The sequence below is a fragment of the Lagenorhynchus albirostris genome, chromosome 1, assembly GCF_949774975.1.
Source record: "Lagenorhynchus albirostris chromosome 1, mLagAlb1.1, whole genome shotgun sequence".
Taxonomy (NCBI): Eukaryota; Metazoa; Chordata; class Mammalia; order Artiodactyla; family Delphinidae; genus Lagenorhynchus; species Lagenorhynchus albirostris.
In genome coordinates this window covers 14,438,304-14,463,097 of record NC_083095.1, presented here as the reverse complement: position 1 = coordinate 14,463,097, position 24,794 = coordinate 14,438,304, and the positions used below count along the sequence as shown (strand labels likewise).

The window sequence follows — 24,794 nt, the reverse complement described above, 5'->3', positions numbered from 1 at the left end:
TAAATAGGACCTGAAACTTGCTTTTTTTTCCACTTAAAAAGTTGCTATGGTCTGAATGATTGTGTCTCCCCCAAATCCTAACATCCAATGTGATGGTATTAGTAGGTAAGGCCTTTGGGAAGTGATAAGGTCATGAGGATGGGGCCCTCATGAATGGGATTAGTGCCCTTATAAAAGAGACCCTGCAGAGCTCCCTAGCCCCTTCCATCAGGTGAGAATACAAGAAGTCTGCAAACCAGAAGAGGGTCCTCACTAGATACCTTGATCTTAGACTTCCAGCCTCCAGAGCTGTGAGAAATACATTTCTGTTGTTTATAAGCCACCCAGTCTGTGGGATTTTGCTACAGCAGCTTGAACAGACTAAGACAAAAGGCAGTGGACAGGGACCTCCCTGGTGGCACAGTGGTTAAGAATCCGCCTGCCAATGCAGTGGTTAAAAATCCACCGCCAATGCAGGGAACGCAGGTTTGTTCCCGGGTCCAGGAAGATCCCACATGCCACAGAGCAACTAAGCCCCTGCGCCACAACTACTGAGCCCACCCACCTAGAGCCTGTGCTCTGCAACAAGAGAAGCCACCGCAATGAGAAGCCCACACACCGCAATGAAGAGTAGCCCCCCTCACAGCAACTAGAGAAAGCCAACGTGCAGCAATGAAGACCCAACCCAGCCAAAGATTAAAAAAAAATTTTAATAAATAAAAAAAAGGCAATGGACAAAGTTCTCAAACCAAAATACTTGCTTCGTACTCCCCACGCCAGGCTACTTTCTGATTATATTATGATCTTGAGCAGTTTATTTAACCTCACTGTGCCTTGGCTTTTTCAAGTGTAAAACGGGAATAGGTGAGTCAATACATGTAAACTTCTCAGAATGTAGACGGCACTCAAAAAACATGTATTATTGTTACTTATTATATCTTTGCACCCCTCCCACGTTATCCTATTTAAATGCTGCCCAGTGTGCCAAGGATATACACTGGTCTACCAAGGATAAACACTTATTCAGTCCCCAAGGGATGGGTATTGAGGTTGTATCTAATTTTTTGCTGTTGCTATTATGAACAATATCAATATTCCCATTCACCAGTTTTTGATACTTTGGTGAGTAGATCCATGGGATACATTCTTGAGGGTGAACTTGCTGGGTCAATGCTTTTGATAGATATTGCCAGATGCCCTTCCAAGATGCTCTACCAATGCATCCCCCCAGGAAAACAGAGAGAGGGTGTCTATTTCCCAACTCCAGCCCAGAATTGGATATTCTCAAATTTTTAAATACTTACCATACAAGTGACGAATGGTATCACATTTGTAGTTTTGATTTGAGCCTCTTTAAATTATGAGTGAGGTTGAGAACTCTTTCATTTACAGATGAGAAAAATAGACACCCAGTGTCTCCTAACTGGCTTAAGGTCTAATCCTGAGCTAGTTATACAGACAAGCCTGGACCAGATCTCGGCTCGGACCACCCTAAGGATGCCCTGACCCCCAGCACCAGGAGGAGAGGCTGACAACCAGTGGACAAACTTCTTCTTTCTCCCTGCCGGGCACACCAGCTGGGTAGGCAGGTGGCTCTCCGATGCCTGGGTTAGAGTGAGAGCCTCCCTCGGTACCCGCAATCCCAAGGCATGTGCTTCCCCTGCCTGACAGGGAAATCTCAGCCTCGTCCTCGGCCCAGGAAGCAGGGCTATGGGGCCTCTCCAATTGGAGAGCTGCTGACTGCGGCTCGAATACAGAAGGCTTTGCCTCCGAACTGCCTGAGGTTCCAAGGTGTTTTTTCTCCTGTTCATGTCACATCAAATGTTGTTCCATCTGAGAGCAAAGTGGTTCGTGCTGTGATTGGACCTTCACATTCCTCTGTCTCCTCCTCTGTGGAACTGGACTTTATTAACTGGGAAAGAAAGCTCCTTGCAGTAGGGAAAGGATCTCTGGCCACATCCCACGGGCAGGGACAGGGCAGGTGTTCACGGAGCAACACAGGGGTGTGAGTACCCAGTCTAGGTGAGGGGCTCAGCTCCTGGGTCTCACTGGTGCTGTGACCTCGGGTGCTTCTCTCTAAGCCTCACCGTCCCCACCAGAACGACGGAAATGACACCAATACCTGCTTTGCCTGACCTGCAGGGTTGTTTCAAGTTAAGTAGATCATGTGGGTGACACTGCTTTGAAACTGCGAGACTCAACACAAATGGGGGATCTCGGTGAATGTCAACCAGCTGGTCGCCATCGGCTTCCATGCCAGAATGTGCCTGTAGGAAGCAGCCATCCTCAGACATGGGGTGGGGTCTGCCCCTGCTCCCAGATATGCCTGAAGCCGTCCACCTCACACCAAGCACACCAGAACCAGGCTGACCATCATGACACAGACTGAGTCGAGGCTTCACCTTGATTGTGCAAAAAAGCATTTCATAAGCATCTGTTTATGCACCCGCTAAACTAGGTGTTCAGCAAAGAGAACAGCCAGTAACTTCATATTCCTTTGGCAATAGGAAGCACAGCTCCACTTGCTGGAATTTCTCAGCCAACTGACACTCATCATACGTTAGAATTAAAAACTAAACATGGCCATTTTGAAGGGAATCGTCCTACAGTTATTATATATTTCCATACTACTTTCTTCAAAAAAAAAAAAAAAAAGAGTTAAATACAGTCCAGCCTGTCTGCTTATCTCACTGCCACCTTCATCAACACTGATTATCCTTCTAAGTCTCGAATCATAAGAACCTGTTCTACCACTCCTAGCTTTGAGACCTTAGGCAAATTACCTCTTTGTGCCTAAGTTTGCTCGAAAATCAGACAACCAAGTTAATTAGGAGCGTGGCTACATTAATAACAGAAAACCAGCAAGGATCAACTTAAAGTTTAGTGCATGGATTTGGAGAAAGCTCTTTTGTTCTCTGAGATATGTTTTGTTTCTCCCTAACTCCTGGCTATATTCCAGAGAGCTGAATTTGCTGGCTCCGTGAGGCTATCTTGTGTAGATATAAATTCCTTTTGGGGACTTGGAGAACGTAACTAAGGCCCTGATGGGGATTGTTACACCAACAACCCAAGCCCAAACCCAAGCGTTCAGTTCCAAAAGGGAGACTTAAAGCCAGCACCCTGGAACAGCAGGGCAGAGATGAATAGAAGACACAGAGAGCACGGAGGCAAGGACAACGGGAGCCTCCTTGAGCCTGGAGAGCGAGGAACAACTTCCTTACTGTTGGCTGTACGCACAGACCAATGCCCCAAACAAGCGAGCTTCGTCTTTGTAAGAAGAAACCTTCAGGGACTTCTCTGGTGGCGCAGTGGTTAAGAATCCACCTGCCAATGAAGGGGACACGGGTTCGAGCCCTGGTCCAGGAAGATCCCACATGCTGCGGAGCAACGAAGCCAGGGTGCCACAACTACTGAGCCTGCGCTCTAGAGCCCGCGAGCCACAACTACTGAGCCCACGTGCCACAACTACTGAAGCCCGCGCGCGTGCCTAGAGCCTGTGCTCCGCAACAAGAGAAGCCCGCGCGCTGCATCAAAGAGTAGCCCCTGCTCACCGCAACCAGAGAAAGCCGGCACGCAGCAACAAAGACCCAAAGCAGCCAAAAATAAATAAATAATTTTTTTAAGAAAAGAAGAAACCTTCAGATGCCCACCTAGGAAACTGAAATATACAGAATGAAATATAAAAGTGAACACCCAAGAGGGGGAAACCAAGCAATGCCGCTGCTCCAGAAGGTCTGTGTGGGAGGAGCTGAGAAGGGGCACAGGGTTGGCCAAGAAGGGGATGGCTGCGGGACTCCACAGATGGCCCACCTGCAAAACAAGCACACGGAATGCTTGCTTGAGTGGTTTATGTTGTATGTGAGATGGAGAGTTTGCGGGGCTAGAGCCCCGAGCCACTCCCTGGTTCAGTCTCTGGAGAGGACAATAATGAAGAGATGAAGCAACTCCATTTCAGGCGACTGGTCCATTTTTCTGAAGGATGTAAAGAATTCTCTCATAAGCTCTGCTCACTTGCTTCCACTGAGCTAGGTTTCTAGAGTTCTATCTGTAATATTGAAGTTGTACATTATGGGCATCACACAGCTATTTATAAATATTTCAGCTCTCTCTCCTTCACGTACACAGTTATATAACATCTTCCCACCTTGTTGAAGTTAGGTGTGGCCGCATGACTAGCTCTGGCCAATAAAATGTGAGCGGAAGTTGGATGGCTTTAAGAGCCAGCACGTGCTTCACCATTTTCTCCTTTCCCTCAGCCTTGGTGACAGGGAATGTTCCATTGCCTCCATCCGGGACTGAGGTCAAGGATGCCTTGAAGCACAGTCCCTAGCCAACCTCAATAGATACGTAGGGTAAGCAAGAAATAAACCTTCATTGTTTTATGCCCCTGAGTTTTGGGGGCCATCTGTTAACCTATCACCTAGTCTACCCTGAGTGATACACACGTACCACTTAGCCACCAGAACATGACCTTCTTCTAAATCAGTAACTGGTTGTGCACCCAGAGAATTCGCAGTACTAGGAACCTAGCTGTTTATTACAGACGTAGACACAATTTTTAATTATGAGAAACCAAACTCCTTTCCAAAAGGTAAATTTTAAAACTAAGCTCTCAGGAATTCCCTGGCGGTCCAGTGTTCAGGACTTCGTGCGTTCATTGCCAAGGGCCCAGGTTCAATCCCTGGTCGGGGGAACTAAAATCCTACAAGCCATGTAGCACGGCCAAAAAATTAATTAATTAATTAATTAATTAAAAATTAAAAGAAATTAAATAAAACTAAGCTCTCAAACAATCCCCCAAACCCTCTAATTCCTTTCCTGAGCCCCAGTGTACACATCCCCAGGTGCAAGGCCAGACATTAAAACCTGCTCCAAATGCATCATCTACCAGCAGAGGAGAAGGCAATCATCTTAAGAAACTCCACTTTCCAACGTGGAAGATTTCCCGCACGACATTCTTGATCAACACGTGAGTTCATCCTCCCAGACGTCAAGCTGGACTGGCCAAATGGGAACTCCTCTGTGGGCTCTCTTTCCCTGTTGAATCCAGAGTTTTAAAATGCAGTTCCTTGCAAATTTCCTGGTGGTCCAGTGGTTAGAACTCTGTGCTTCCACTGCAGGGGGGGCGGATTCAATCCTTGGTGGAGGAACTAAGATCCCGCACGCCACACGCATGGCCAAAAAATAAAATAAAATAAAATGCAGCTCCTGGAACATCACTATGGGTTGACACCCCCCAGAGTCAGGTTCAACCCAATTTCTCATGCCTCCAAAGGCATATTTTAATTCACCATTTTATTTAATATATAAAACAGGAATTAAGACAAAACTTGCAGTACTCTCCTACACTAAAAAAAAAATCCACAAAGTTTTTCTACAGCAAACGTATCAAAATATACGTCTCACACAGTTGCAATGTAGTCCAGGTACACTGGCTAAGTTGCGACCAATGAAATCTTCCCATTTCTAAAGACCAGGACCAAAGACACAGCTTCTGTTTATATGAAGCCACTGATTCAATCATTTGGGGTCAGATTTATTGTTTTAGCCATCATTACCTTTTTCACTTATAAATCAGTATCAATCTAGTCATTTCAGTGACCAAAATAACTATACCATGATCTAATTTCTTAGGTTGTTAAAATGACCAGATCAGAGTCACAGTGGGTGAATCAATAAAATACCTGGAAATAAATATGAGGGGAAATGTACAGCCAGCCCATTGGATGTCAAGGTCGAAAGGCCTGCCTACCACCCGTATCCGTGCCTCAGGCCTTACAATTTATGTCTATATTCTGACTTCCCAAGGTGCCGGGGCCAACCTCTAAGAATTTCGATGTGCACGTATTGCAGAACCGCTCGGATGTAATAGTCAATTAAATTATTAATGAAAGAACTATACAAATAAAACATCATGCTCTTTTATGCAGTAATAATTATTATCATAAGCAATGCAAATTGAATAATAAGAATCATCAGGACAGTTCGGTGATAAGCTAACAATTTCTGGCAATCAGACCAAACATCTCTGCTCAAGCTGTTTAATAAAATAAATAGCAGGTTGTTGACATTTTTGTTCAGTTAAACACACACACATCCAGAGACTACTTATGTGTCCCGAGTAGAAGAGCTAAAAAAGAAGTGGAGACTGAATAATACAAAAGTGGAACCACTTACAAAGGGGACCATTTAGATATCTCCACAAGAAATCAATGAATCCTATAAACTGTCCCAGAATCAAATGACATCGTTTGCTCATTTGTACACACATTGCATACACATATATTTACATATACATCTGCATTACATGAATATGCATATATATACAACATTATAAGAATCTTCTTATAATGTTTCAGGTACTTTCACGTGACGGGTAAAGTTAAATGCCATAAGAATACTAGGTTGTCACTATTTAGAAGCATTTACCAAGCACCTAACTTCCTATCACACAGGCACACACCACTTTGCAAAAAAACAAACCTTTTCCTTCTTTACCTTAGAGGACCCCCGATGCTGGAACCCTCTAGAAATCATGCAGTCTCAAACAGCATTGCCCAATCTTCTACCAGTTCACCGAAGACTGATTCAGAAGAGAAGCTGTCCGTTCACAGATCAAACTAACCACAGAGAAAGTCTATTAAATTCTAATTGGCAAGTCATTTGGACCTTCCAGTAGCAACTACAACCAATTTCCTGCCTCTTTTTGTGCACCTGGAAAAATATGTTTTCTATCTGAGGTAATGATATCCTCTGGTATTCAGAGGAAAAAAGTCAAAGGCAGTGAAGTCTCCTCAGCTTCCAGCAAGAAGAAAGAAATGCTAAAGAGTGAGCTGAACCTACCTGCCGTCAGATGTGTTCATGTCACAAACAAACTCACCTTCTCCTAGGCTGGTTAAAAGTCCAACCATTCAGAGGCCACTTGACTGGGCTTGGGGGTGTGTTACGCCCTTTACAAAAGCGCCTTCCCTTCCTTTCTCATGAGCTGCCATAATGAGACCAATTTAGATGCCATTCTCTTTCAAGGGGTATCAACTTCAAAACAGCTCTACCTCTTCAGACTCTGGGAGATGCCCCTGCTCTGAGTTGCAATTATTCCTTTGAACCTAACTCTATCCTAAAAGCCAAAAACCTCTCACCTGAGCTACGTGGCTACCACCACTGATGGAGCTACGAGACTTGAGCACAGTTCTGAGTTTGGGCTCAAAAGACTCGGTCCCTGGTTAATGCCCAAATAACCATTTGGGGAGTTCACATGCATATACCAGAGTGAGAGTAAAATAAACGTGGACACATAAATATGCCCACTACAGGGAAACGGCAACCAGGAGTAACAGTTCACCCTCTGCCTTTGCAGGGGGGATGGGGTCTGCCGATTTCCACCAGGAGACAAAGGTGTGGCTGTGTATTCTTAAGCCGGAGTGCTGTGGCCAGATGTCTACTCATCGTTTCAAATGCCTTTCTTCTCTCCTCCCTAAACCAGGAAGAAAGTCTTCATTGATGCTATGTCTCTAGCGCTTGCTAATCTCCTGTTTAATAAGGAAGACAAGCCCCAGGCTGCGGACCTCCAGTAAACAGTAGTAGAAGCCAGTATGGAGGAGAGAGAGGGAGGTGAGAAGGGAACCAAGGAGAAGGGGCGAGAGAAGCCAAGTCAGGGAGGTTCCCAGATCGTGATTTTGCACCACAATAAAATTTCAAAAATAGTTTCGGAGAGGCGTAAGTTGCCAACTTTTTATTTTTCCAAGTAAAGAATACTGAACTCACTATCTTGAGTTTATTTTTCTCTTTGCCTTGGACTGGGGAAAAGTTCATCTTTGAACACTTATTTGTACATATCTGTTTGTTCCCCCCTCCTCCCCACACCCCATCAACTGTAAACTCAAGCAGGCCCCTCAGAATCTCTCTACCTTCCACACAGGAGGGCCCCTGGTGTCCAGGAACCACTGAAATAGACAGATTGGATCCCGAATCTGAGAATTATTACTTACTTTCTCATTTCACTTCACAATGTTTCACATTTCCTTATCTTCCTTCAGAGAATTTCTGTGAAACACCTTTTCTAAGGTGACATAACTATATGGCCATCTCAAAAAAAAAATCAACACATTTTACATCGGATCCATTTCAACCCTTGATAAGAAAGCACTATGCATGCTTCTAATGGAAATGAATTCTAACAAAAGGGTGTATTCACACTTTCAGCCTAGGGGCCTGACCCACCAGGGCCAAGAACACATGTGCAAGGAATGTGAATGCCGTCTTTTGCAGGCAGACAGCAGAAGGAGCAAATGACCAAAGATTTCCATCCATTTATTTTGACACAAACCTACTCTTCCGCCAGCCAAGATGACGGTTCTGAAGGGAACCAACTTGCAGAGTCTGGACCCGAACCAGGGCTTTCAGCAAAAACTAAGGACTTAGACCAGCTTAATTTCTGAATTCTTGTAAAACAAAGACCATATATGTTAAAGTGGCCAGCTCAGGGCCTGTGTGCAAAAATCTCCCTCTTCCCTTGAGACGAGAGCTCTGTATCTGGCCTCTCTCTCCCTGGCAAACAGCTTGCAAAGGGCTTTCAAACATGAAGAACTCTTTGTTGAAAGAGCTCTCATATCTACCTTGTTATCTGCAGTACATAGGAACAACTGACTTAGAAGTCTTTTCAATTCATTCTCATTAAATAAAAGATGGATTTTCATCTCATTTCCAATTATCAGTCAGGAACATACATTCTTTTTTTGTGGCTGCATTGGGTCTTCGTTGCTGCGCTCGGGCTTTCTCTAGTTTCGTTGCGGTGCATGGGCTTATTGCAGTGGCTTCTCCTGTTGTGGAGCACGGGCTCTAGGTGCACGGGCTTCAGTAGTTGTGGCACGTGGGCTCAGTAGTTGTGGCGCACAGGCTTAGTTGCGCCGTGGCATGTGGGATCTTCCCGGACCAGGGCTCAAACCCATGTCCCCTGCATTGGCAGGGGGATTCAAACCACTGTGCCACCCGGGAACATACATTCTTAAGGAATGACAATTATAATCACTTTAAGAGCTACCATAAAATGAGCGCTTACTGTCTGCCAAACACTGTGCCAAGTATTTTACTTTTGTTTATTTATTTTTTTATTGATGTGTAGTTGACATACAACATGATGTTAGTTTCAGGTGTACAACATAGTGATCCCACAATCGAATACATTATGAAAGGATTACCACGACAAGTAAAACCATCTGTTCCCATGCAAAATTATTACAGTACTATTGACTCTATTCCTTATGCTGTATTTTACATTTCCAGGACTTATTGATTTTAGAGCTGGAAGTCTGCATCTCTTAATCCCCTTCACCCAACCCTCCTCCCCCTGTGCCAAACATTTTATAAGAATTATTTTATTTAATTCTCACGCCAACTCTATAAGTTAAATATCATTATCCCCCTTTTACAGATGGGGAAATGGAGGCTCAGATACCTTCCATTATTTTCTAGGAATACACAGCTCAGAAATCACACCCCAAGTCATTCAGCTGGAAAGAGGAGGGACAGGAATCTGAAACTCTGGCTGATATGCTAAGCCTAACATCCTCTGCCTCTCCCTGGCACCCTTGGGTCACTCACTACAAGCAACCCCGCCAGAAGCCACAGCTTTACGGTGCATGCACTTTAACTAGCACTGCTAAAAACGCAGGCCATCCCGTCTTTCCTAGAAGCCAGCGTTGTTTTCACTCTGCTTTCAAGTCCTGTTGAGGCTTTATGCCTGCTCTCTCAGGCCTTGGACCACCACAGCAGTCATTCAGTCCCATCAGACAAAGCCATTTCTCTCAGGAGAGCTGGTGTCATTCCACAATGGTTTATGAGGGACCAAAACTCTGATCTTGTTTTAAATAAAGCAAGCCCTCCAAAGTTCACAAATCTCTTTCATCTGCTTTAGTTTGTGATGACAACGAGACGAACGTTAGTGGGGAAGCTGTCCCCTCCCCCACCAATGTCTCGCTTTGTGACCTTCCTTGGAGGTTCTGCGGCCCCTCAGTTTCTCTACATACAGAAGACAAACTCCTACCTTCTTCACAAAAATGAGTGTGGCGACCAAGTGAGATAGTAAAAATACTTGGAGAAACAAAAAATTAAATGCCGTCTACAACCAAGGTGTTAATGTCATATCTTTTCCAAATAGTACAGGTTCTGGCAAATTCCACTGGGCATTTATGTACAAGGCCAAAGCACAGATCCAGAAACTCTCTCTGTTACATATATGGGGATTTCCATGTAATGAAATGTTTCTGGGAAACACCTTAGAGCCATAAGCAAACGTGCTAAGCGGGCAGCCATAGGAAAACTCCCCATAGGTCTATGAATCAGTCCCTGGGAGAGTTTTCTCTTTTGTTTATTAACATTTGGGCCCATGTATGACTCCAGCATAACTTCCCTTGGCATTAAAGTAACCGGGAACTGAGATTAATTGCCCGATTTTTAACTACATTTGGCCTCTTAGCACTTCATGTTGTAAGTACCCTGCCTCTCAGGGCACGCTGACAACAAGTGATCTGTCGTTGGCTATTCTGAAAGGCTTTGGTGTCTGCACAGTTATGATCACTAAAATAAAGGGTTCTAGCCTTCTAAGAATCTAACACACACACTCTTTGTATGGCTTTACAAATGCCTCAACTAATGAGACCATCACAGGAACACATATTGAATTGAGTTTCTCGACTATTTACACACCCCCTAACCTGTCCAGCTGCCTCTGCCTCTTCTGGCCTCAGACTCCATTTTGAACATGGATTTCTGTTGTCCTCTCTGGAGTCTCTTATTTTCTCCACTGTATTCATTCAGAGGGGGGAAAAAAAAGACCTCATAAATGTCATTTCATATTCCAAGCAATTTGCTATAGGCAACTACACCATTACGTTGTACAAATAAATTTACATAAATCATTATTAGAATGTTTTATCTTAGCAAGATTATTTGGTTCCCAGAGCACACATTAAATGCATGCTTAAAGCAGAATATTTAAAAGTTATTCCTATATTGTTTATGAGATGGGATTAGAAATTTCCATCTAATTTTTCTTTCATAATGGAATTCCTTTAGTTTTCTTTGTATATCTAGAAACCACATGTATAATTGTCTGCGGGGTTTCTTGAAGCAAGCATTGCAATAGGTGCTTCTGATACATTTGGTCCATTTTTCAGAGACTATTCCCTTTGATTCCATGGGGTCAGTTCTGAACAGTGATTAGGAAGGCCAGGAACCAGGGAAATTAAAACCATCTCCTGAGTAGATGGGTTTTTGTCTGATATAATTCTTCAAGCAAACTGGTCGTTGGTTCTGGTTTGGCTTTTTTTTTTTTTTTTTTTAATAAACAAACTTGTAAACAAACTTCCTGAAAATGGAGCTCAGTTTCTACTCACTGTTTAAGTTGGGAAGATGCCTGTTTGGATCAACTGCACAGCACATGGCAAGTCTTCACCGGCTAGAGTTCTACTCCACCCTAGATCTCAAAATAAAATCTTTTCTCCCTATATATAAAGGTGGTGCCCATTTTTAAAACGAGCTGCAGTTGTCAACATTAGGGAAGCAGGCAGAAAGGGACCAAGTGAAAGTCAGGAGCAGCGCTTGCCACCCTGAACCTGTTAACTGCTGGCTCCGGAGAACCCCTTCATGATTCCATGACTTGTCTTCTCATCAGGGTCAAAAAGGGCTGGACTCACCACTCAGAGCTGTACCCTTCTCCCCGTGTGCGGTCTGGGAACAGACTCCCAAGCCAGTGTCAGGGAAGGGGGGCCCCACGTGGTCAAGGGCACAATCCTTGTAAAGGATGAGTGAGGCAGTCACGTGCAAGAGCTGGAAAGAGCAAGAAAGAGCTGGGTTCAAAGCAAGCTGGCGCCACTCTCTAGCTGCGACCACAATTTAAACCTTTCTGCATCTGTTACCTCATCTTAAAATGACATTACTTGTACCTACTTCACAAGTTTGTTTGGGGAATTAAATGAAAAGAAGGCAGGCAGAAGCTGAGGACAGTGTGACCTCTGGAAGAGGCTCAATAAACAGTAGCTAACATTAAGCTTCAAGGATGACCAGTGGGGTGAAGCTGGGGTGAGCATGTCATGTATTGTCCATACCAGCATATTTCCAGGTGTGAAAGGAAGGGCTGTATTATAATTCCGTTGGGTCAACTGGCAAATGCTAGGATGCTTCCAGGCACACTGGGGCACATGTGACTATCCCAACTCCAGCCCATCACCATTCAAGACCCGGTAAAGAAGTTAGGTAACGATTATATCTTGCATATTTTACAACTCGTTATACCTTTTAGAGATCTTTCATACATCTTTTTAAGCCTTTCATAAACTGTGTGAAAAAATGTAGGTCTGGGTTAATTACCCTTTAATCATGAGCAGACAAAAGCACAGATAAAAGTTTGGGCTTTCCCACAGTGATACAGTGTTGCAGGGGCAGTGGGAACCCCAAACGTACCTCACGCTGCTCCCTACTTCCTACCCTCCCAGCAACGAGACAGGGTCATGTGACTAGTTCTGGCCAATGGACTGTGGATGTGGAATTGGTCTGAGTCACTTCCGGTCTAAGGCACCTAAGAACGGGTGTGTGTTCTCAACTCTTTTTCACATATTGAAGCAACCAGGAAGCCACAGTTTGAGACGTAGGTGTCACAGGATGGGGGAGGCAGCAAAGCCACACTCGTGCAATCCAACTCTGGGTGAGTGAGAAATACACTTTTATTGCACTAAACCCTGAGATTTGGAGTGTACTTTTTACCCTAGTATCCCACAGCCTGCCCTGGCTCAGCTAGCTAATACGATTAGAACCCGCATCTCCAACTTTCACCAGTTTTCACTCAACAGTATCAAAAATCCCCACCAGACTGGGAAAATGCTGCGAAGATTAAATGCCATAGCTTACTCATGGCAAACCTTCAATGCTTACTTGATTTAAAACAAAATGCTTTCTTGGTTTAAAACAAAATAGTTCACACCCAGTGCCAAGTAAAAAGAAGAAAGTTCCAAAATGCAGGCTATATTTTAATTTGGTGCTGATTTGTTCCAACATTTACGTTCACCTGAGAAGCCTGGATGCCTCCTTTTAAAGACGACCCTAATAATTAGATTCCTGAAATGAAATAGCCTCAGTGTCATATCTAGCTTTAACTGAAAGTTAAATAGATGAACAGAAAAATCCAACTAGACTAGGACCAATTCTCTATCTCAATCTAGAAAATGCCTCTCTTCCTCTCTTGCTTATTTAAATCCCACTCATCCTTCAATCCTATTTTCTTTATGAGGGAAAAAGTTCCACACCTCAAATTTTGCAAACACTTGTGTCAATCAATTGCCTAGGCCAGAGGATAGCACCTTTTTTTCTATAAAGGGTCAGAAAGCAAACACTTTATGGTTTCTGACGCACCTATTCAACTCTGCCCTTGTAGCGTAAAAGCTGGTATAGACAATCTGGAAATAAATAAACATGACTATGTTCCAGTAAAACTTAATTTAGGGACATTGAAATCTGAATTCTATATCATCTCTACGAGGCAAAATATACTATTCTTCTTTTAATTTTTTCCAGTCATTTTAAAATGTGAAAACCATCTCAGCTTGTCCACCCCAGACAAGCAGTGGGCCACGCCTGGCCGGCGGGCCGTAGTTGACCCACCCCAGGCTTAGAAGAGGCAGGGCAACGACAGATTAGGCAGTCGCTTGTGTGGGAGGGGAACACGAATACTGTTATTCTAGTTCTTCCACTTCCTGGTGGCTGGTGATCCAGGGCTCTGACTCCAGGAAGGCCTGAGCTCCTGGATGAGCCAGGCCTCAGTTCCAGAAGCACTGGTGCACGCTAAGGAAGGTGGTGTGTGGCCACGCAGACCTGACGGGCTGGGCGGGGGCCTCGGCCGGCGACCCTCACCAGCACCCTCAAGACCCAGGGCAGGAACGCCGCCACTGCTTTATCCAAAAGCGCTAGGTGTGGGCAGGATTTGCTGGGCCATTGCAAGATGAATCAGCACACTGGGCTCCCATCCCTGACTACGGCCCCAGCTTCAGCCTTGAGGCCCTCCCTGAATTCTGGTTTTCAGAACTCGTGATACACTCTTGGCATCAACGTACAAACTCACGTTCCTGGCTTCTTCTTCCTACCCTTCCATTCCACTTCTCAGCTCAGAATCACCCATTGTGAATCACCAGGGACTGACCTCACACAGCACCTGGTTCATCCCGGGGCCCTGTCAAGCCACACCCGCCAGGCAGAGTGCAGAGGGGAGGGGGGCAGGTATGTGAGGATAAACAATCAGGTAGAGAGGCAGAGGCCAGGTATGGGCAAGCCCAAGGAAGCAGAAGGCCAGCCAGGTAGCCAAGCCAGGGCTGGGGCACCACAGACTAGGGTCCCCTGAAGGAAGCCGTCAGCCAAGGTGACTCTGTAACAGAGCAGGGAGCGTGTCCCCAGGGGAACCTTAAGGGACCCAGGCCCTGAGGAGGAGCCTGGCTCTGGCTGGGATAGAAGAGGCTCGGGGTCCTCCAAGCCCTGTGTGGTCCTCACTGGCTAGGCTCATGGCAGGCTCGTTCCCGCCTTCCGGGCCAGACCAGGCTGCTTCTCTTCCCTCTTGGCTGTGACCAAGCCCGCCTTCAGCCCTCCCTCTTCCATGAACTCTCCGATTATTTCAATCCCAATCCTCAAGGTCTCTTAATTCCCTGAACCAGAGAGCTACCATAGTGCACGGCTCCGGCCAGAAGCTGAGCGCCATCTGCCATTTTCTTATGAGTGAGTCGTGGCTCCTTTGCTAAGGTCTGAGTTGCATGAGGATGTATCTTATGTTTTTATACGTCTTATAGTTTTTTATCCCCATCTGCCCTGAGAACACATAACAGATACTCAATGATACTTATTAAACTCAATTAAAAGGTCCAACATTAGAAAGATTAATACAATTCAAAAGAAATATAGGGGCTTCCTTGGTGGCGCAGTGGTTGAGAGTCCGCCTGCCAATGCAGGAGACACGGGTTCGATCCCTGGTCCGGGAGGATCCCGCATGCCGCGGAGCAACTAAGCCCGTGCGCCACAATTACTGAGCCTGTGCCCTAGAGCCTTCGAACCACAGCTACTGAAGCCTGCGCGCCTAGAGCCCGTGCTCCACAACAACAGAAGCCACCGCAATGAGAACCCGCGCACAGCAACGAAGACCCAACACAGCCATAAATTAATAAATAAATAAATTTATAAAAAGAAATACAGTATTATGGGAAAGAAAATGACTTAGAGAAACTAGGTACGGCAGAGGCTAGTTTCTATACAAAAATTCCCAGCAATGTGCCTGTTGCTTTGTGTCTATGACACACACCAAAATTTTAAATAAAGATGTGACTCATTATCTTAATGCCTAAATTCATTGACCACATTGTCAGTCTGATCAGCTGTATAAATTGATCATTAAGAAGATGCGGGGAAAAAAAAAGAAAAAGAAGACGCGGAGGGGGCTTCCCTGGTGGCGCAGTGGTTGAGAGTCCGCCTGCCGATGCAGGAGACACAGGTTCGTGCCCCAGTCCGGGAAGATCCCACATGCCGCGGAGCGGCTGGGCCCGTGAGCCATGGCCGCTGAGCCTGCGTCCGGAGCCTGTGCTCTGCAACGGGAGATGCCACAACAGTGAGAGGGCCGCGAACCGCAAAAAAAAAAAAAAAAAGACGCCAAGACGCGGAGGAAGAGGGGGAGGATTTCAATTGCTAGAGAAACAATCAATTTGGCATTTGCATTTAAATATAGCTTTGGTATTTCATTTATTCAGTGCAATCTCCATGAGGTGTAAGCCAGCTGGGGAAGGCAAAGCTTGGTTACCTGAGTCAGAATGGGTCCAGGAAACCGAGGTCAGCATTGCTCCAGTCACAGAAAGGACAGAGAGGCCTCCATGATCACGAGAACGCTGGTCTTCTAGGAGATGATGCGTCTAGTGGCTGGTGGAGAGGAGCAGAAGGACGACGGGATTAGAGCAGAGGAGGAGAGAGAACCCTCTCAACCACGGTGGATGTCACCTCTGGCCTGACTCTCTAAAACATGACATACTTCAGCGAAAAAGTCAATTGCAACGGTACCTCTTTATTTCTTGGCAAGTTATTGAAGCACTGGGTCTTTCGTGATGGAGTGTTCTTGAAACTGCCTCATGGGGCATAAAAGGACCCAGAGATTTAAAAATACATGCCATAGATATTATGAGATTATCTTATTTTACTCTAGCTGCCATTGAGACATTTGTGAGATCATTTTACTTTACTTCAGCTGCCAGTGAAACACTTGTCTATATAAAGGAAAAACATCAGAGCGCCAGCAAGCCTCCAAGACCGGCCTTCCACCATGAGAACCAGCCTTGATCCTCCGGGTAGACCAGGTATACAGGCTGCAAAGTCAATGACTCCCTAGTCTGTTGTTGTAAAATAAAATTACGCTGGCTCTATTCCTGGAGAAAAAGATGCTATCAAGCTAAAGCTCACTAAATGGGCTACAGGTTTGGAGGACACGGTTAACCTATAATCTTACAAAATAGAAAAGTTGGTACACGGGATAGACGGCATCATAATTTCTAACGGAAGATATTTTTTTGACCTACACATCAAGGAAGACACAGCAATAGGCTCTCTAATGAAAAGAATGGTGTGAGCCTATGAGCTTTAGTGTGAGAATGTTAGGAAACAAATTCATTCTATCAGTGGTTCTCAAACTGTGGTCCCTGGAAGGGCAGCATCAGTATCACCTGAGAATTTGTTGGAAATGCAGATTCTTGGCCCAACCCAAGATCTACTAAATCTGAATATTTGGAGGTGGGGCTCAGGGATCTGTTTTAACAAGGCCTCCAAGTGATATTGATACATCTTAAATCATTAATTTATCCACCCATCCAAAGGCATTGAGTCCATTGTTAAAAAATAAAATTACCCTACTCTACTGCATGTTAAGCTTCAATTAAGGGCCAAGTATTGGGCTAGGGATTGGGGAGGGAAGAAGGGTCAGAGAGAGAAGATGATGAAATCCCTGCCCTTGAGAAATGTATTGTCCTCTATGGGAGATAAAACAGGTATACAGGCAACTCAAATACAGACCGTGTTATTTTCTCTAACAAAGAGTTAGGGGCTTCCCTGGTGGCGCAGTGGTTGAGAGTCCACCTGTCGAGGCAGGGGACACAGGTTCGTGCCCCGGTCCGGGAGGATCCCATGTGCCGCGGAGCCGCTGGGCCCGTGAGCCATGGCCGCTGAGCCTGCGCGTCCGGAGCCTGTGCTCCACAACGGGAGAGGCCACAACAGTGAGAGGCCCGCACCGCAAAAAAAAATAAAATAAAATACGGCATTGTTTCTCATCATCAAAAAAAAAAAATTTTTTTTTAAATAAAAAAAAAAGAGTTAGAAGTTTTCAAAGGAGACATTTGTTTCTGATTGGTGTGGGGAGGCAGGTAAGGGAAAGCATCAAGACAATAGTAATGGGACTTGAGATCTGTACAGGATTTTGACAGGCGGGAATAGGGAAAAGCTGAAGCAAAGGCCCAGAGGTGAGAAAGCATGAGGGCTATTCAGGTACATGGAGGAACCAGGTCTGGCTGATACGTGAGAAACTTGGAGGTGCTCTCGGTGAGACAAGGTTACTGCCAAGCACAGACACGTAAATGCTAGGGGCCCGTTGCTTCTCTTTCTTGTATGAAGACTACTTAGCAGCACCTATGGCTTATGTTTAGAAACTGACGTCTGATAAACCAGGTGATTTAATAATTTCTAAGTCTAGTCTGCTTTTCTGTACATTTTGAACTGCTTTTTCTAGAGGGGAGCACCTCAGCTGCTTCAAGGATTAACTGCTGAAGGTTTGCCCTGGAGGAAGACACAAAAGAAAATTTCAAAGCAGGCATCTGGATGTCACAGTAGCCTCGGGCCATTCTGCAAAGGGGCAAAATGTTACCACACCTAAAAAGCCCCTGAAGGCACTGATGGTTTTAGCTTTATAAAATAACTCAAGTGGAGAGGGGTGTGCCTCAGTCAAAAGGAAAAGTTAAACCAGGGACTGGGAGAAATGGGTGTAGGGATCAAAGGGTACAGACTTCCAGTTATAAAGTGGATCAAAGGGTACAGACTTCCAGTTATAAAGTAAGTCGTGGAGATACAGGATGACTATAGTTAATAAGACCGTATTGCATATTTGAAAGTTGCCAAGAGAGTAGATCTTAAAAGTTCTCATCACAAGAAAAAAAATTTTTTTGTAACTATGTAAGGTGGCGGATGTCAACTCGACTTATTGCGGTAATCATTTTGCAACGTATGCAAATATTGAATCATTGTGGTACACCTGAAACTAATAAAATTTTATGTCAATCATACCTCAATTAAAAAAATTAAAACATGCCCTAAAAAAGTTAAACTAATACTCAACACTTCTCATTAGAGAAAAAACTACTTTTCATGATCAAGAAGGTATGGCTTTTGCTTCTAGAAAACTGACAGAAATAGAAGGCTTTATTTCCTGGTGCTGCTAGATGAATGATGAAAAACTGAAAATGTTTTTGATGTCATGCAAGGCTCTGATGGAAATGAAGCTGGATTCCGAATCCGTTGTTCATCCCAGTTCTGCCATTTAGCCATCTGTGTCATTAAGGGCAAGGCACTCAACTTCCTAAACCTCACTTTTTCATCCATCAAGAATTAGAGGGCTTCCCTGGTAGCGCAGTGGTTGACAGTCCGCCTGCCGATGCAGGGGACACGGGTTCGTGCCCTGGTCCGGGAAGATCCCACATGCCGCGGAGCAGCTGGGCCCGTGAGCCATGGTCACTGAGCCTGCGCGTCCGGAGCCTGTGCTCCGCAATGGGAGAGGCCACAAAAGTGAGAGGCCCGTGTACCGCAAAAAAAAAAAAGAATTAGAGACACTGACTTGTCCCACCTTTGAAATTTAAATAAGAAAACAGACAAGAAGTTGCTCTGAAAGTTATAAGGTGTAATATTACACAGGGGTATATTTTTATTGTATATATAATTATACTATCCTACTCACTGAGACATTTGGGTACTAATCAATACTTGTTACTGTATTGGCCTTTGAAAATATAAAAGTAAAATGTTTCTTATGCCCAGACTCTCCTTTTAAATATTTGCAGATAGAGCAGTTCTAAGGCACAAACTTGGCACCAACCAAACTGTCCTCCCAAAAAAACATTTCAAGGTAAATTTTTTACTTCTAATTTTTTTTTTTTAACTTTTATTCCTCTGACCTCGCTAGAGCATCCAGATATCTTTCAGCAGCTCCTGGTGAGCACGACTCAGTCTGCAGCAACACAGACATATGATGGCGATAATTTATCATCTCTGCAGTAGTTTAGTCCCAGATGGACCATTTACTAATTTATTTCCATATGTAACTGGCAGAAAGATTAATCAGGCTTCCAACTCAGAAACCTGAATTGTGTTTCATTCCCTGAACAGGCTAACTCTGGACCAGAGGAGGTACACCGTTTACATAGAAAACCAAGAGTTTCTCTTAAAAAGCCTGTCGACCTTAGACACAGGCCTTTAAACACACACACACACACACAAGGCCTGCTCCTTATGTCAACTTGGAGGGTTGGTTCTTTCTTTAGATACTAATGGACTTCCCATAGGAGCTGTGTCTGATAGAACTGCAGGCAGAAGTAATGCCAAATCAGGCCCAGTTGCAGCTACAGTCCCCTCCCTGTGTGCAAGCACGGGGTCTTGTATTTCTGAAACTGAACAGATCTTTTTGCCATGGTGCTACACCCAGCTGGACGGCTGTGCAGTGCCCAGGCACTGGAAACTATGTGCTTTCTTTTTTCCACTCTTTTTAAGGGTCTGAACTTGACTGAATCCAGCAGCTGCCGTAGCTTTAGCAAGGCGATGGCTAATGAACTGTTAGCATTGCTCTCAGTCCCCCTGAGTTCAACTCTCAGTTCTCTTTTGTTTTTAATTCTATCCCAGTGATATCAGCCTCGAGCAAAGAGTTAATGGAATTATTGTTGGATGACGGTGTGTATGGACAGAAGGCGAGCCAATCCCAAAGCGGGGCAGAAAGGAAATTGACTGGCTATATCTTCAGTGGAACCCAAGGCCACAGCCAGGAAGGCTCAGGAGGCAGGACCACGTAGAGATATTACCGGCTGGATCCACACACCTGGGTCACTAAACAACCACGTGGCTTCGGAAAAGTCACTTACCGGTTCAAGCTCACAATTCTCTCCTCTGTAATATGATTTTAGCTCCCTAAAGTTCCTTCTGGCTCTAAAATCTTTGATTCCATGAAGATGAAAAGAATATCAGCCATTCACCTGGCTTCCGTGTTTAGATGATGCCAAACAGCCAGAAGTTTGGAAGCATCCGAAAGCAGCTGAATTGGTCACGATGCTTGGTTCTGGGACAGACATAGACTTAGGAATCTCAGTATCTAACAGTCTGTCTTTGAGCAGAAGACTGTTCAATGATGTATCCCTTTGCAAGTGTTTAAGAATTCAATGAAAAACAAGTTTGAAGTAGTGTTCTAGGTATGGCAAAAGCTACAGAAGTACCTAAATCAAGGTCCTGAGTCTTTTTTTTTTTTTTTTTTGGCGGTACGCGGGCCTCTCACTGTTCTGGCCTCTCCCGTTGCGGAGCACAGGTTCCGGACATGCAGGCTCAGCGGCCATGGCTCACGGGCCCAGGCGCTCCGCGGCATGTGGGATCCTCCCGGACCGGGACACGAACCCATGACCCCTGCATCAGCAGGCGGACTCTCAACCACTGCGCCACCAGGGAAGCCCGGTCCTGTGTCTTTGATACATTTACATCACAGTTCAGAAAAGATACAACTCATCCTAATATAGTGAAATAAGTGCTATAATTTGAAGACCAACTGCTATGGGAGCATGATGGAAAGGATGGAAAAGTCATCCCAGGGAGGGTGACAGGGGGAGATCTGTAAGGTTTTTTGGAGGAATTGGAATTGAAGCCGGGAAAGTGGGAGGAAAGGAATCCGGGCAGAGACAGCAGCAAGAGCAAAGGCCTAGAAACTTCCCCCACGAGGCCAGGATATAGTATTTATTACCCTAGGGCAGGCCCCGGGATGCTCAAGAAAGAGACCTAGTGACAGAGAAGGCTGGAAAGGGACTAATGGTGGAAAGCCCTGGACACCAGCCTGGGGATTGGCTCTTACCCTGTGACCACTAAGAACCTTCAGAAACAACCAGGCAGCAGAGACTCTAAATGAGCTATGCCCAGAAAGTTTATTCTGGCAATTCTATTACCATTTACGACTGGTAATAAGATCAGTCTGTACCTTCATTTTTCTCTTATTCATTTCATGCTGCCACTATTTGGGAATCCCTCAAATTTACTTTTTTCCAAATCAACTTCCTGGCTCTTCAGATGGAAGCAATTGAGTTTCCTACAAGCACTGCCAGGATTTTACATTTGAATGACTGGTGCCGCCTAGGGCTTTATGTTTTGGTTTATGTGTTTTTCTATTTTTACGAAAGAGTTAACATACCATGGCTTAGACTGGTGTCTTCTGGAGATTTTTTGTTTACACTGGAAAGTACTTTGGGACGATGAAAAAAATATATACAAACGTGTCAACTGTTGGAAGGGCTTGCACTCCCCAAACAGGCAGAAGTTGAACTATCATCCAAAGTAGTTCATTGGCACTTTTTTGATTTCCAGTTTCAGAGCTCAAGGGTAATGACCCAAGGCTTCCAGGGCCCCTCAAATGTAATAGCGGAACATCAAGTAAACCCTCACACCAAGAGCATTTGGTTTCTCTGCCTCGGGGCCAAGCACAGGTGGCTTCCTGCAGCTGTCACAGAGAGAGGCTGCCCACCAGGATGCCCGGGGCCCGCCGGGCAGCTCAGGCCATGGGGGAGGGGGTCTGCAAGCCTGCCCTCCCGTCGGCCCCAAAGATGGGCTGGGGTCCCGAAACTACAGAGATGAGTGTGAGAATAGGCAGAGGGGCTCCCCGTCTGAGAAAGGAGCTGCCTTTAGTATGAGCCACCACAAAAAAAACAAAAACAAAAACAAAAATTCCCCTTAGAAGACACAGACTTCACTTCCCGTCTCCGGGTGGCTCAGGCTACAGATGGGCATTGCTGGGAGGTTTCAACACTAGTTTCACTTTGGATCACCTTATTTAGAAGGCAAATCGTATCTATCCACTAGGGTGTCAAACATTCTAGGGTTCCATCCCTGACTCACAACCCCAAATCTCTCCCAGCCCCCCACACCCCCAGGTGTGCAGGAAGCTCCCGAACCCCCTCCTCCCATAGGTGTTCTCTGAACATTCAATCAAATAATTACTGTGAAGAACAGTGTGCAGTAGACGTGGGAGACAGTTCCCTGTGCACATAAAAAACAGTTTCACACATACAAGAGTTGCGTTTCTCATACCACTTTTTGTAGAAGTCCACCTATGGTCAGAAAACAAATCCTCCTCAAATGAATAGATTAGCTTAAATTACCATGCCATTTTACATTCTCTTTCCTGATACATAAATACTAAAACTGTAAGGTAAATGCAGGCTTACGTGGAATAATGGGCATAAATAAAAATATTCTGACATGAAAACCTCAGTATAAATTGAACTACAACACACTTGAAAGCTCCCGCAATCATAATGTGCACATCAAAATCCATTAACCTAATACCTAGGCTACTATTCACAGGCAGAGGTCTAGCCTGTAACTAAATACTCATTTGAACAGTTCTCCTCCTAAATTACTGTACAATTTGATTGCAAAGTCACACACTTACAAAGTCTATCATCTTTACTTGGGTGCTCTCTAACCAACACTCAAGTCTTACCAGGCTACAACGTGGCAGCATAATATAAACACACAGGACAGTAAATGGTACCAAAAAGTAGCAGCGAATGTGAAAGACAAACCAGGGTCATCCTGGCGAGAAGGGAGATATTTACATAAGCATTCAGAAAGACAACGGAGCCCCAATTTCTCTTTAACTGCATATACCCAGTCAGCCTCTCTGCTCCTCACCTGATCATTTTTATATAAAAGCAATTTTAGAATGATACATTCAAATACCTTAGTTACCATAAACTCAGCAGCAGTTAAAGATTCTGGTGCACATTGATTTGCTTTAAGACTCAGCTATTTTCAACCAAAGCTTACGTTCCTTACCCATCACTACCCGCCCTCCAAAAAATTAGCTTCACTGACAATATCCTTCTGAAATATGTCATCTACAAAAGCCATTTTCTTACCTTTGTAACTCACTCACATTTGTTTCTTTTGATGATATTTACCCAAGCAGGGATAATTGTTTGACTGGAATCTTGCAACTTTCAACTTTGCCCAGATTTTGTTGTCATGAGGAAGGGGAATGCCGAAATCCCCAATACATCGCTTAGCTGAGCTAATATACATCTGAATCAGAGCTATATTTTAAATTCTTTTACACTTACTTAATATAGTACGTGCTGCCTGTCCACTGATGCGATATCAGAAACCTGCAAGCTACTATTTCTGCAACTGTGTCACTGTAGATAGTCTGAAACATGTACGTAGCTGTTGCCATGGAAACAAACACAGCTAGGGTAGAGTGCCACGCTGTGTTAATTCCTTCACCCATGAACCCCAGGGGAATGCTAACATTCATCTTCTTTCTCCTTTAGTCTCACACTGCTTTAATATTTTTTTAGCATTATCAAATGATGTACTAAATACATATGGTACACCTGAAAATACGGATGGCTGAAAGGAGCTGTGTGCCAACCTAGCCTGCTGGGTACCTGCTTAAGGTGGTGCAAATAGGCATGGATCCTTTCACTAACTTCTCCTGAGAGAAATGGAGAACTTTGTTTCTTTCTTTTAAAATGGTGTGCGTAGGACAGAACAAGGTGAGCATCTCGTCTCACCTAAGAACAGTTATCATGGAATTGTACCACAATGAAGACGCTATCAGAAATGTGCCATCTCAGTTCTGTGAAAGGCAGGGGGAGGTTTTGCAAACTTTCCGAAGTGGATCCAAGCTGAGAGTTGTTCTCCCTTTTAACTAGAGCTGCATTAGCAGGCTGTGAATCCAATCGTTTTAATTAGGCAAAAGCATAAACCCCAACAAGGGCTTCATCTGTCCCCAGTTGGTCTTTGTTCCTAAACCCATGGACGAAGGTATTAGAATCAGTGAGGGACTAACAAGGTGGAAATCTGCCATCGTTCAGAAAGAAATGTGATTTCCCTGGAATCTGAACATTCTCGTATTTGCATCACGTTCAAATCGCTGCCCTCATCAAATGTGTGGATCGGTGAAGAAAACTCAAATTCTTTCGTGACACCTAAAAGCCAAAACATGTAGATACTGTCTTGCTGGGCCATCTTCCCCTTCTTCAAACTGGTATGCCACTTTCAATACCGGGGTTACTCATCACAGTCAACAAAAGTAAGCTCTTCGAAATCTTAATTACAGCCTATCCCTTGGGCTACTTAATAATATTCAATCTAGATGAAAATGGCCACACTTTAGATTTACATGCTGATGTGTTTCACTGGAATACAATTTTCACACTGAACAATCAATTGCAGGCTTTAAAAATGCAGATCCGTGACTCTGAACCGGCATGTTTTAAAGAAGCCACTACTTTATTTGCAAGGTCTATGGCAAAACCATCCTACAAAAGACCAGCAAAGTTTTTGACTATTATTTTCCTAAACCGAATCATTCTTGGCTACACACTATGATAATAATGATCAACGCATCCGTAAGATAAGGCAAAACAGAAAATAGGCACGTGTATACACTTTACTGGCCAAAGAACTATGTCACTTTTTGAAAGCATCTCAAGAGGAGTCCAGTATATTAAAGTCTAGTC

General features: G+C 44.5%; 1 protein-coding gene across 1 annotated transcript in view; it reads right to left on the bottom strand.

The window, feature by feature from the left end:
• FOXN3 (forkhead box N3) overlaps positions 1-24,794 on the bottom strand; it is a 404,980-nt gene that overhangs the window by 284,716 nt on the left and 95,470 nt on the right. Inside the window, exon 2 of the mRNA XM_060121498.1 lies at positions 15,803-15,918. The gene's annotated coding sequence lies outside the window, so the exon portion shown is untranslated. The remainder of the gene's footprint in view (positions 1-15,802; positions 15,919-24,794) is intronic.